A 15315-nucleotide genomic window follows, 5' to 3' on the forward strand; every position below is an offset into this window, starting at 1 on the left:
CCTCACAACAATCATTTTTATTATCACCTCCATTTTGCAGATAAGGAAAGCAAAGCTCATAGAGATTTGCTCCATGGTTACACATTAACAACTGTAAAATGGCAGATGAATTCGGGTTTTTCTGATTCAACATCCAATCTCCTATGTCATGCTACCTATGGCTGAAGGACGATTTTTTTTTTCCAGATCGGGATTGGATTGTTCATCATATTAATCTGTAACTTGAATGTTGGTATAGCTGACATGTTTATCAAAATTGAAAATGGCACCATTCTAGATGGGATAGGTAATATGCTAAACAACAGTGTCAGGAACAAAAAATAACTCAAAATATAAGATCATTAAGCTATATCTAATGAAATTAAATTTACTTGAGATTATTATAAAGTTTTCCCTTTGTGGTTACAAAACTTCTTTCTCAATATAGGATAAAATAAGCATGATGAAGTACAATGGACTTTTCTCAGGCTTTGTACTTCTTAACCTCTTGACAATATTGAACAGTGTTGACCACACCAACTGCTGTATTCTCTCTTCTCCTTGAAGTTTCATGGCATTGCTCTGTCTCCATTCTCTTCCCCATCTTGTCATGAGAATTTTTCTTAAACTCTCTTTTTGGATAATCATTCATGTACCACTTTTAGACTTTCTTCGTAATTTTGACTCATGGAGATCCCATCAGTTCCTATGGGCTCAATAATAATGTCTATGAATGTATATCTAAAATCTACATATCCAGCATTCATCCTTCTCATGAACGATAGTCCCCCATCTCTGCCTTTTAGACAATCATTTCTCAAACTCACCATGTCCAAAATAGTACTCATTATTCTTCCTCTGAAACCCACCTCTTTTTTTCTTTTGAGGCACCTTCTTCTAGGCACACAATTTCACAATCTCTGCAGCATCCAAGATACTTCACTAAAACTGATTAGTCCCATGTATTATAAGTTACCAAGTATTATTAATTTTGGTCAGCTAGGTAGAGCAGTAGATAAAGTTCTGGGTCTGGAAATCAGGAAGACTTGATTTCAAATATGGCCTCAGACACTTATTAGTTATGTGACCCTGGGCAAGTCTCTTAATCCCTATTGCCTTAGTTTTCACATCTGGAAAATGAGCTGGAGAAGGAAATGGCAAATGACTCTAGCATCTCTGTCAAGAAAACCCCAGATGGTATCACAAATAGTTGGTCATGACTAAAACAACTGAACGATAGACTATCTCACATTTATCTCCTTCTCTACATAGCATGACTAAAATTTTAAATGAGTAATCATTACCTCTCATGTACATTACTGTGGTAGCCTATAAATTTATCTCCCTTCTCCTAGTCTCTCTTCTATCCTCTACACAGATGCCAAAAGAATATTTTATTTATTTATTTATTTTCATTTTAGTGAGGCAATTGGGGTTAAATGACTTGCCCAGGGTCACACAGCTAGTAAGTGTTAAGTGTCTGAGGCCGGATTTGAACTCAGGTACTCCTGACTCCAGGGCCGGTGCTCTATCCACTGCGCCACTTAGCTGCCCCAAAATGAATATTTTTAAAGCCCAGGTGTGACCATGTTACTCTCCTGCTCAAGTAACTTCATTGGCTCCCTATTGTCTTAAAGATAAACTTCTTTGTTTAACATTTAAATCTCTTCACAATCTGGATCCAATCTCTCTTTCTAGACTGATTTGGCATTATTTCCCCACATACACTTTATATTCCAGCCAAACTTGTCCTCATGCTGTCATAACTGTAAGTAAATGATATTCCATTTCCCTTCCCTAAACCTTTCCACAAACTATTCTTTAAAAATTGAAAGCTACTCCTTCTTAACTCTAATATTCCCTCTCTTTTCAAGTCTCAGATCATGTTCTACATAGGAATACACCTAATTCTTCCTCTTTTTAGTGCTCTTTCCATCTTGAAATTACTTTTTATTATATTCTATATGTATAGTTTCAATTAATTATCTATGTGTGTGTATACATACGCATGTGTATTGTGTGTGTATATATATGGGTATGTATGCATGTATGCAAATATATATGTATGCATAATGTTTTGTCTTGTTTTTCTCCTAGTAGAATGTAAACTCCTGGAAGGCAAGTCTGGACTCCTTGTAACATGCACATACTATGGTAGTCATAATCACAAGTTCACATTCTATAGGGCTTCATTGCACAAAGTACTTTATTCTTGTTCTCTTGCATCAGCCCATGGAGAGAGTTGATGTAATGAATTGCTGTTGATTCCCACTAGGTATATTTTCAGAATTGTGAAAAACTGCAGCTAACTTTGGTTCCTGAGATGAAAATAAGGGGAAAATAACCTCAGATTAAAGATTGAGGAAACAATTAGGCCTGGGAGGTTCACTTTGTTAATTTTGGACTATTCCTCCATCTATAAGGAGATTCCTTTGAAGAGTTTCTTAGTGAAGGTTTTCTAGCTTAAAAAAGTAAGGATAACAACCAACTTCTGTCCAATGCATGTGACATTTTCCCAGATTAAAAAGTAATCCACTGGGGGCAGCTAGGTGGCACAGTAGATAGATCACTGGTCTTCGATTCAGGAGGACCTGAGTTCAAATCCAGCCTCAGACACTTGACACTTACTAGCTGTGTGACCCTGGGCAAGTCACTTAACCCTCATTGCCCCGCCAAATATAAAAAAAAAGTCATCCACCATTCAATGTATCCAAGATCTTCTCCATGTTCCTTTATGCTAAATACTTTTCACATTTTCCTATCTTGGGAGAATATCAGTTTTCATCAGGGGGAATGAAATTAAAAAAAAAAACAACTGCAAAGGTTGAGGAGAAGGAGTAGGTATATGTATATATTTCTTCCTTCCTACCTTCCTTCCTTCTTTCCCTCCTTCCTCTTTTCCTTGTTTTCTCTCTTTTTTCTTCTATCCAAAGACCCAAGATACTGAAAACAAATCTCATTTTTTCCACACCATATAGTCTGCATCTAAGTTCAACTTATGCAATATTAGCTGTGCATTCTAAAACTACTCACATGCTTTGCTTTTAAGTCTAAACTGCATTAGACTCCAGCAAAATGTTGGAATGACTTAAAGTATCTTTTTATAATGATATGACTATGAGCAAGTCATTTCTCTGCTATAAGCCTCAATTGTTTTTAATCTATAAATTGAGTCTAATATGTTACATAAAATGCTATGGAAATGAGACATCATATGATTGCCCCCATTGATGTCACTTTCTTCTTCTACTACTACTACTACTACTACTACTGCTACTACTACTACTACTACTACTACTACTACTACTACTACTACTACTACTACTACTACTACTACTACTGGGGTAGCCTATACATTTGTCTCCCTTCTCCTAGTCTCTGTTCTCTATTTTCTGTCTTCTACACAAATGCCAAAGCAATATTTTCAAGGCCTCAAATAGCTTCATTGGTTCCCTATTGCCTCATAGGCACTACTACTACTACTACTACTACTACTACTACTACTACTACTGTTGTTGATATACACGCATACATATACATATGCATACACATACACATGGGTGGGTGTTTATAGCATATTATAATTTATCATACAACTGTTATGAGGAAAGTATTTGTACAGTGAATTATAATATGCTATAAATACACACTCATGTACATATACAATGCCTCACTCATGTTAGAACCTTTATTTTTATTGTAATGACATTATATTTTTTGGCTTTTTAAAAAAAATAAGCAAGGCAAAGAAGAACTAAAAAGTAGATGAAATAGAAAAGAAGCCAGAATGGCTACACAAGATAAAGATACACTGCATGAAGTGGTGATCAGGTTTAGAGAAATTAAATATGTGGCCAGGAAGGGCAGATGAAAGAGGGGCTGGGAATAAGGGATTTGTCTTAAATTTATTGTGGTTGATAAAGCTTTCCCACACATGGTTTCTATGTTTAACTCATCAGTCAACCTTACATATGTACAGGGGAAAAATACCACTTGAAAATCTGTTTACTTTTCCAGACCAAACTAAAGAATGCCCTGAATAGTCCATCTCTTACCGTCACAATCCCATTTTATACATAGTAATACAACATAGTACAAAATAGTAGAACCTTAATAAATGCTAGTTCAGTGACTTCCTAGCTGTTAATGGCTCTGCAAGATAGATATTTAGTGAAAGTACAGTATGGGCCAAAAGTCACAAAGGGGCTTTAAAAACTTTTTAAAAATTATTTTTCTCCATTTATGAGATTTGATTTTTCACACATAATATGAAGTCATTTCCTATATAGATTGTATAGTATTTTTCCTGACATTGTATTTTGAGAGAATCAGTTATTGGGAGAGCTTCAGTGTTTTGTCTTGTATTATCATCATAACCCAGCTTTGCCTAATACATATGCCTGCCACAGAGCCCCCAGTGGCCCTGGGAGCCTGAGATGCCAATAACTTTTTTTTTAATTATGCTAACTTTTAAAATATGGTTTCTAGATATGCTTTTCTGAGTTTGTACTCAGATTTGAATGAGTTCTTTTCTCTTCATGTATGATTCCAGTCTGCATTTGTTTTGGTTTTCCTTCTTCTAATTAACTCCAACTTCTCTCTCGAGTTTGACCACAAGCTAAGTTGGTGTGTGACTCATTAATCATGTCCTCTCCTTAGCTTGAGTCCCTTATCTATATAAAACCATATTGATCTGCTTTCCTTTGGAGCCTGTCACACACAGCATCCTTTTCACCTCTAATTGGTTCTCACCTTCCTCTGCCTCACTTGTATTCATCATTCATTAATCACCCACACTTTTTCTCCATCATAATGAATGTTGTAGGCACAGGCTTATTTAGTGAAATTGTGGTTTAAAGAAAAGATCCCACTAATTATCCTGTGACCATGACTCTAAATATGGTCTAAAGACCATCACTGATCCCTGAGGGTTCAGAAGGAAGAACATTATGTTGGTCCTATCAAAGTTTACTAGATTAAAGTCTCTAAAACATAGGATTAATAAAAAGAAGACACTGCAGGGACCATTTAATCTAACCCTTTCACTTTAAAAGGAAGAAATTGAGGCCCATGGAGGTGAAGTACATTATGCAGGTAATTAGTGACAGAACAAGAATTCAAATTCGACTCTTTCTATTGAGTTTTTCTTACTTTACTCTGCTTGTTTAGATGGAGTGGGAAGGGAATGAATTAATAAATTATTTTTACATCTTTCATTAATGTTGTATCTAATGTCAAATGAAATATTAGTAAAGCACTAAGCACGGTGCCAGGCACATAGTAGATGTTATATATTGATTCCCTTTCCCCTTTCCTCTAATACCCTACCATTGTTCCCATTACTTAGGGTGAGGTGTATAGCGGTGTGTATATACATGTGTGTGTGTTTGTAAATGTGTGTATTACTTGTTTTAGTTTTGTTTTGTTGTGCTTTTTAGTAAGGATAACTAGGAATGAATAGAATCCATATTTTGGGGAGAGGGAGTTGAGAGCGAGATGTTGTTTTTCCCATTCACTCATAATTAATCAGTCAATAAGCTTTTATTAAACATCTGTGTAGGGGGCAGCTAGGTGGTGCAGTGGATAAAGCACCAGCACTGGTTTCAGGAGGACCTGAGTTCAAATGTGACCTCAGATCCTTGACACTTACTAACTGTGTGACCCTGGGCACGTCACTTAACCCTCATTGCCCCGAAAAAAATTCTATGTAACAGACATTATTCTGGGTTCTGGGGACACAAAGATGGAATGAAACAATTTCAGCAATCTGATATTATATTTTATATTATGTTGAGGGAAATAGAATATATATTTAAGAGTCTCATGGGGTTAATACAAATGTTCTAAGGTCACTGTCATATGTGGATATAATCTTCATCAAATTTTGGTATATTGAATGTATTTTAGTACCAGATTTATTAATGACTAGTTGTATGACCTTAGAAAAGATAATGTATATGAATCTGCTCTACCCCACTCCATAAAATGGAGAAAATAATATCACTATGGCTTACCTTATAGCACTGTTGTTAGCCTTACATAACTGTTGGATGTCTTTGAACGTGTCCAAGTGCTACAGAATGGACACCATTATTATTTCCTTCTTATTTGTTTTGATGGAGTTTGCCTAGAAACATTTCTGCGACAAGTAACTCTCTTATTATTCCTTTATATTTTATGCTTGGTTGGCTATTTTGTAGGTGAATAAAACAACAAACTTTCTGATTACTTGAAAGTGTAGAGAATTGAGCTTATCTTTTGTGGTCTCATTGAAAGTATATTTAGGACAGATCTGATAGCTGACATAATGACAGAGATGATTCATAGTGGTATCCCAAAAGTCTTAATGCTATTTAAAATTTTAGTAGTTTTAAAAGCTTGCCACTGCACCAATATTTTGGGGAACCCTCTATATCATTAATACAATAAATAGTTATTAAGTGCCTACTACATGCCAGATACTGTGCTAAGCTCTGGGGAAATGATTAATAAAAAGAAAAATAGTCCCTGTACTCCAAGAATTTTCAACAAAAATACTATAAGGAAGACAAAACCAAAAAAAGGAAAGAAAATGGGGTGGGGGAATAACTGTGGGCCTCTTGTTTCGTGGAGCTAAAACCAGGTGGAGCAGCAGATGCATAAAGCAATGAGCCAGAGAGCTTAGTTTCTGCCCTCTAGAAAGGAAGGCATTGGGAAGAGTTTGGTACCCTTTCTCTCAAATAGTCTTGATTTTTTCTTCTAGGTTTCTATATTTTGAAAGTTTTAAATCTTATATGGTTTGAAGATTCTGCATGTTATTACACAATTATCTATAAAAATGTTGTTTGTACATTTTGCAGTTAAGTGATAATGTTATGTGTGGGAGAATGTAGGCAACAGTTTTATCTTTAATAATGTTTTGATTCTAGTACCATTTATTTGGTGAAATATAAGCAATATTTTTGGTCTTAGATTCATAATACAAGCATTTGTTATATCTTTTTTTAAAAAACTGAAAGTTCCTCATGTATATTTCTAGGTACTTGATCATAACTTTCTAGGAATTTTATTAGTACTAAATTTTACAATCTATAATAAATGATGTTGCACAATTTCTGCCATTTTCCTGCCAAGTTTCCTTTAATCAGTCAGCCCTGATTTCTTAGTAAGAAACTTTTTTTAACTGTAGTTATCAATGACTTTCTATACTATCACTTTCATTAAACCATCCATTTATGAAAACAAATCTACTCGACTAAGCCATTTGTTTAACATTTATTGTGATATTATGGTCAAAGTCCCTGTGTGCATTGCCTTTAGAGTGTCATTTGGTTCCATTCTTTATTTTTTTATTTTTTTTTTTTGGTGAGGCAACTGGGGTTAAGTGACTTGCCCAGAGTTACACAGCTAGTAAGTGTTAAGTGTCTGAGGCCAGATTTGAACTCAGGCTCTCCTGAATCTAGGGCCAGTACTCTATCCACTGCACCACCTGACTGACCCCAGTTCCATTCTTATATCTTGGTGATTTCACAGACTTCATTCTTGAATAAGCCAAAATAAATTACATTCATTAAGTCTGCATGGTATCTCTAGTTGGACTTTTTAAAGATTTCTATGTGAAGTGGAGGCTTTTTTCAAAATTAATTTATTCCCCTTTAGAGAGAGAGATATCTAAGTGTCACAGTGGATAGAGCACTGGGCTTAGAATCAGGAATGCTTATCTTCCTGAGTTCAAATCTGGCTTCAGATACTTACTAGCTGTGTGACCATGGGCAAATCACTTAACCCTGTTTGCCTCAGTTCCTCCTCTGCAAAATGAGCTGGAGAAGAAAATGGCAAATCACTGTGGTATCTTTGCCAAGAAAACCCCAAACATGGTCATGAAAAGTCAGACATGACTAGAACAACCCAACAACAACAGAGAGGGGAGAGAGAACAAAATTCTCTATAATGAGTTATGGCATAATTAACTTCAATGCTTCTAGAATCTGTTATTTCTCTGGTGCTGGTGATTATCCTTTTACTGTATTTTAATTTCCCCTTTGCTTAGTAGATTGCATTCATTACTTCCCTCCTCTTCACCCTACCCAAACCCCTCCCATTACCACATTTTGGCCAACCCTCTGGTGATGAGTATTTCCATAGGTAGCTGTGTTGGTCCTTAACTGGCAGACATAACATCTCTCACCAGGCCCATATGAAAAGTCATTCCAGTTTGGTCAGTCCTGCCAGAACTTATACTACACTGGAACAACCCTCAAGAATCTCGGGCCACTGCCACACTCCATGATGAGATATCAGAGGGAGATTTTAGTGGAAGAGCAATATCAAAGCTGTGTATAATGCCCCTAATGGTTAGAGGCTAAACTCCATTCAAATTATTGTTAGTCTTTTTAGAATTCACAGTGCTGTTCTTCATTCATAAATCTCATCAGCCATAGGAAGTTTGGCACGTGAAATGTCAGCTTAAATTTGGATGTGAAATATCAACTTTTCCTTTTGAAATGCATGGTCCCCTACACTGAAGTACATTTTCCTTCATGAATTACCCTTTCTGTATTTCTGTTCAATTTCAGTGTCCAATTTCACTAACTTCCTTGGGATGACAAGTTATAAAAATGTTGCCAAAATCAATACATTATATCAATGTTCCATGCACAGGATTTCGAGATAGAAATAGATTACAATGGGAACAGAGATGTAGCATAAAATCTCTTTATGACCTAGGGGCATCTTGCCACACGTTTAAAAGTTATTCCAATTCCGTTCATTCGCTTTTTAGTGGAGGGATCTTTTATGACTCCGTGTAGGAAAGAAATTATTATCATATTTCTTGGAACTTTGAAAAGTGGCACAAGTCATCTTCTCAGATATCTTGGTTTAAAACTCAGCCCTACTCTCTCTGGCATGACCTCTTAGGTTTTGTGGTTTCTGTTTCTATTATGAGACCACTACATCTGTAATTGATAAGGATTGCCAGGCAATTCATTCCATTCATTATGCTAAAGTTGTATGTAAGTGTAACAGGGGATGGGGCCCACATTGGCCAGTCTACACTGGAATTTAAAACAATTCCATTTGTGTTTTTCCTTAAATCTTTCCAGAGTACAATAATATTTGTTTTATGGGAGACTGGTTAAATGGAAGAAAGGACTCTAGTTTTGGAGTCAGCTAAGCAAGGCAACTGAATTTTAGTCTAGGTCATTCCACTTAAGTGCTATGTGACCTTGGCAAATTACCTTACCTTTCTGAGATGCAGTTTACTCAACTTTAAATAGGAATGACATTTGCTCGGCTAAAGTCACAGGACTGTTGTGAGGATCAAAACATATAATTTATAAAAGAGGACTTCTTAGGTTTTAAAGCAATATTGAAATGCGAGTTATCATCATTAGGGATTTGATCCATTGTACTAAGTCACTAAGTTCCATTGTTAATTTTAATAGTTCTGCTGATATTCTAAAGTTATTTTAAATTGGGAAAATATTTATTTATGTGTCAAGAGCCTGCCTACTCACAATATGTTTAAATATACTATAATAGGAGACGAAGGAAAAGGAATAAACATTTTTATAGTGTCTACTATGTGCTAGTCACTGTGCTAAGCACTTTGCACATATTCTATCATTTCATTCTCACCCTGGGAGGTAGGTGCTAAAGTAGCTATTTTATAAATGGATAAATCGAGACAGAGGTTAAATGACTTGCCCAGGTTCACATAACATTTATTTTTTAATGTTATTTAATATATTTTTCCAATTATATATAAAACAATTTTAACATTCTTTTAAAAAAATTTTTAGTTCCAAGCAATCTGACATACACACATGTGTAGTCATACAAACATATTTCCATGCAAGTCATTCTGTGAATGAAAACACAGACAAAAAACAAAAAGCAATAAAAATAAAGTAAAGAAGAAAGTATATTTGATCTGCATTCAGGCTGTACCAATTCTTTCTCAGGAGATTGTCAACCCCTTTCATTATAAGTCCTACAAAATTTGGCGATGATATTCCTGGGAGTTTTCATTTAGGGATCTCTTTCAGCAGGTAATTGGTGGATTCTTTTGATTCCTATTTTACCTTTTGGTTCTAGAATATCAGGGCAGTTTTCCATGATAATTTCTTAAAAGGCAACTTCTACGTGATTTTTTTTTTTGATCATGTATTTCAGGTAGTCCAATAATTCTTAATTTTTCTCTCTTAGCAAGAGCTTAGACAGGCAAGAGTAATGTAAGATGATGATGATGATGAGGGATGGATGGATTGATGATTGAAGAAAGATGAAGATCAATTAATGATAAGGATTGATTGATGATGAGGAGTATTGAATGATGAAGATGAGGATCGATTGAATCCAAGGCCAGTGCTTTACCCACTGTACCACCTAGCTGCCCTGATGATTGATTGATGATGACAAAATGTATGGTACTTACTTTGGTGGGCTATTGTGAAGAAAATTCTTTGTCAGATAGGTTGTACTATATGAATGTTATCTATTACTGTTGCTGCAAAAATCAACCTCTTGGGTTTATTTTGAGGAAAACTCTCTTTAAAGTACTCTATAAATATAATTTAGTATAAAAAAAATGATGAGCAGGATGCTATCAGAAAGACCTGGAATGGCCTGCATTAGCTGATGCAAAGTGAAATGTACTGTCTACAAAATAATAGCAATATTGTGAGATTATCTGCTGTGAATGACTTGCTTATTTTCAGCATTGCAATGATTCAAGACAACTCTGAAAGTTTCATTAAAAATGCAATCCATCTACATAGAGAGAACTGATGGTATCTGAATAAATATTGAAGCATAATTTTTTGTTAGTTCCTGTATCTGAAGTTTTCTTTTTGTCTGTTCAACCTAGCTAATGTGGAAAGTTTTGAATGACTGCTCATGTATAACTTATATTCAATTGCTTGAGTTCTTGGTGGGGAGGAATGGGGAGTGAGGGAGGAAGAGAATTTGGAACATAAAGTTTTAAATAATTGAGGTCAAAATTTGTATTTTACATGTAATTTGGGAAAATAAAATTCAAAATATACAAAAAAAAATCTCTCTTGTATTTGTTTTCCAGGTCAGTTGTTTTTCCAATGAGATATTTCACACACACACACACACACACACACACACACATATTTTTCATTCTTTTGATTTTGTTTGTTTCTTGCTGTCTCGTAAAATCATTAGCTTCTCAATTCTAACTTTTTTGTTAATTAATAAAGTATTTTGTTTTTTCCCGTTACATGTATAGATAGTTCTCAACTTTTGTTTATACAAGCTTTCCAATTTCAGATTTTTCTCCCTCCCTCTCCTCCCTCCCCTAGATAGCAAGTAATCTGACATAGGTATATATATATATATATATATATATATATATATATATATATATATATATATATATATATACATAATAACATTAAACATATTTCTGCATTAGTCATGTTATAAGACAAAAATCAGACCAATGATGAAAAACCTCAAAATAGAAAAACATCAGCACAAAAAATAAAAGAAATAGTATGGGTTCATTCAGCATCTATACTCCATAGTTCTTTTTTTTTCCCCCTGGATTTGGAGATCCTCTTCTATCATGAGTTCCCTGGAACTCTTCTGTACCATTGTATTGGTGAGAAGAATATAGTCCATCACAGTAGATCAACACTCAATATTGATGATACTGTGTATGAGGTTCTTCTGGTTCTGCTCATCTCACTCATCATCAGCCCACGCAAGACCCTCAAGGTTTCTCTGAACTCCTCCTGCTCATCGTTTCACAATGCACAATAGTATTCCATTGTATTCATATACCACAGCTTGTCCAGCCATTCCCCAATTGATGGGCATCCCCTCATCTTCCAATTCCTTGCCACCACATAAAGAGCAGCTGTAAATATTTTTGTACATGTGGATTCAATTCGAACTTTTAAAGAATTCTTTTCTTCAGTGAGGTTTTGTACCTCCTTTACTATTTAGCTAATTCTACTTTTTAAGGAGATCTCATTAGTAAATTTGTGTGGTATGTATGTATGTATATCTATCTATAACTATATCTAATCTATATATTTTTTTTCCATTTGACCAATTTGGCTTTTCATAGCATTCTTCCCTTTATTGGATTTTTGTACTTCATTTATATTTGGCCTATTACATTTTTAATATGTTATGTTTCTTCAGTATTTTGTGTCTCATTTACCAAGCTGTTGATTCTTTAAAATTTTTATTTTTTAATTATTATTATATTTTTTTTTGCAGGGCAATGAGGGTTAAGTGACTTGCCCAGGGTCACACAGCTAGCAAGTGTCAAGTGTCTGAGGCTGGGTTTGAACTCAGGTCCTCCTAAATCCAGGGCCAGTGCTTCATTGACTCCACTACCTAATTGCCCCAAGCTGTTGATTATATTTTCATGATTTTCTTTCATCATTCTCATTTTTCTTATCATTTTTCCTCTCTACCTCTCTTACTTGATTTTTAAAATCTTTTTTAGTTTTTTTTGTGCTCTGAGTCAAATTTGTATTTTTCTTTGATGCTTTGGATGTAGGAGTTTGTTTTTGTTTGTTTTCTTTTTTTAAACAGGGCAATGAGGGTTAAGTGACTTGCCCAGGGTCACACAGCTAGCAAGTGTCAAGTGTCTGAAGCTGGATTTGAACTCAGGTCCTCCTGAATCCAGAGCTGGTGCTCTATCCACTGTGCCACTTAGCTGCACCCTGGATGTAGAAGTTTTGATTTTGTTTTCTTGTTCTGAGTTTGTGTATTGATCTTCCCTGTCACCATACTAACTTTATATAGTCAGGTTCTTTTCTTCCTGTTTCCTCATTTTCTAGCCTATTTCTTGACTTTTAACTCTATACTAAAGTGGAGCATTGCTTCCCAAGTGGAAAGGGCACTATCTCAAGCTTCAGGGTTTTTTTGTTTTTGTTTTTGTTTTTTTGTGCAGCTATTTTCTGGGAACCTATAAGGTTTTTTGGCTCTTCCAAGGTGGTATGATCTAGGGAGACATGTGTTTACTACCCCCCTGTAGTGTGTAGAAGTGTGCTTGTGAGTGACCACAAATAAGTTTTTTTTTTAACCCTGGAATTGTGACCAGGGTCCCCACTCCCCTATGCCTGCAAACTCTTCTGTGGTAGTTCTCCTCCTCACAGTGTGACTAAGCCCCAGGCCTGCAACACAAATCAAAGTATAGACAATGCAATACTGTCCTAGCCCTGGTACCAGCAAAAGGGCCCTATAAATTTTCTTTTTACCCATTGTCTGATCCCCTTACTGTTTGTGGGCTGAGTGGTCTGGAATCTTCCACTACTGCCAGTGATTCAGTCACCCCCAGGTCCTCTTCCTGGTTTTCTGGGGTGCAGTCTGAGCTGGCACAACCAGCACTAGACTTTACTCCTCTGTCAGCCTTGTGCAACAGTTCTAAGTCTGTATAAATAAAGCAACATACTTCACAGAGTTTCAGTGAGATATTAACTCTTTTAAAAATCTTCTCTTTGTTTTTGCTTCTCTTATGTCCTTATCACCCATTGGTTTGCATTTTAATTACCTTTATTTGTGTCTTATCCCTCTTATAGACTCTAAGTTCCATGAAGGCAGAGACTGTGTTTCATCTTAACTTTATATCTATATCTATGTATTAACCTAATAGTCATTCTAGCTGTTTCTGTCAATATTCCCTCTTTATTCCTTCAGAGAAATAGGAACAATAGTATAAAGAACTTCTGAAAAAATTTTCACTCACAACCCCTTTTTCCCCAAGAAATTTAATTTTTACAAAGTCTCAGGTATATAGGTATAATATGTATATATAACCTTTTACTGTTGCCAAATTTTCATGACTCCAACATTCAGTTATGTGACCGCATATGAGGTAGCAACCCACATTTTAAGAAGCTTTGGACTAAAGTGTTTGAATTGCTGCTGAAAGATCATTCAAATACCACTCTCTCAATGAAACCCTCCCTGATTGCTCCTGGTCAGATCTCATATAATAATAGTACCAACAATTGATATGCTGTCATACTTTAATACTTACAAAGCATTTTACTTACAATGGTTCTGTAATATAAAGTGTACATCATTATGCTCATTTTACAGATGAAGATATGGCTCAAGATGAGGGAGTAATGTGTCTAGGTTACATAGCTACTTAGAACTAGCTTGGACCTTACACCAGGCTTCACGACTCCCAGTTCAAGTAATGGAGACATCTTTTAGTTTTGGCCTCCTTATATGGAAGTTCTGAGAGGAACCAACCAAGCAGAAGGTAGGAGCTCAAGGGCAGAGAGTACTTTCAACCATGAGAAGTTAAGTGACTTACCAAGGGTCAAACACCTAGAAAGTATCTGAGACAGAATTAGAACTCACCTTCCTGACTCCAAATTTAGCTCTCTATCCACTACTCCAACCATTAACAGCCAGCATTTATATAGCTCTTTAAGGTTTGCAAAATGCCTAAAATATATTAACTCTGTAAGGGGCTAAAATTCTAACTATACTATCTAAAATCTAATGAATGGTCACCAATAAATTATAAGCTTTAGGAAGTGTATTTAAGAGTTTAAGTATTTATTAAAGAACATTAGGATCAGAGAGAAAGGTAAAAATCTAACTATTTCTAAGAGGCCCCATCATCCAACCCACCATGGCGAGGTCAGGAACCAAAAGAGACAGAACCCCTCCGCCAGCGTCTGCTTCCTACTTTGTGTCCTCCTCCCAGAAATGGGAGGCTCCTCAAGTTGATTAGCTGGTAGTCTTGATAGACAGTACCCATGAGCAAACATCACTTCCTGACACCAAGGACCTTGACCACATGGCTTGCCCTCAGAGGCCTTCTCCTCATGATGGAGCTTTTCTACAATAATTCTTCAGCAGGTAGCATCATTCCAATCGTTACAACTCATTTTATCCCCACAAAAACCCTATAAGATGAGTGCTATTATTGTCCCCATTTTGCAGATCAGGAAACTGTGGCAAAGAGACTTGAAACTTGCCCTGGGTCATACAACTGGGAAGTGATGCAGGGTTCAAATTTAGATCTTGACTTCAAATCCTGAGCTCTATTGATGACACCATAGAACTGCCTCATACTATGACCCCTAGCTTCTATTATATCAGCTAGCTGTTTATGGAAATTGATTGTTGTTCTTGTTGTTATATCATTTTGTCCATGTCTCTGAAATCTTTATCACCTTATAAAGAAAGGAACTAGGCTTACTATTTCATTTATATAGGGAATTCTGCAGTAATGATCTGCTCTACCGATATAGAATGATTTTTTGTTTGTAATATAAAGTCTTAAGAGTATTGATTGAGCACTCCACCATTAAGTAATTTGCACAGAGTCACAATACATTTCAGATG

Source organism: Dromiciops gliroides, chromosome 2 (assembly GCF_019393635.1).
Source record: "Dromiciops gliroides isolate mDroGli1 chromosome 2, mDroGli1.pri, whole genome shotgun sequence".
Lineage (NCBI taxonomy): Eukaryota > Metazoa > Chordata > Mammalia > Microbiotheria > Microbiotheriidae > Dromiciops > Dromiciops gliroides.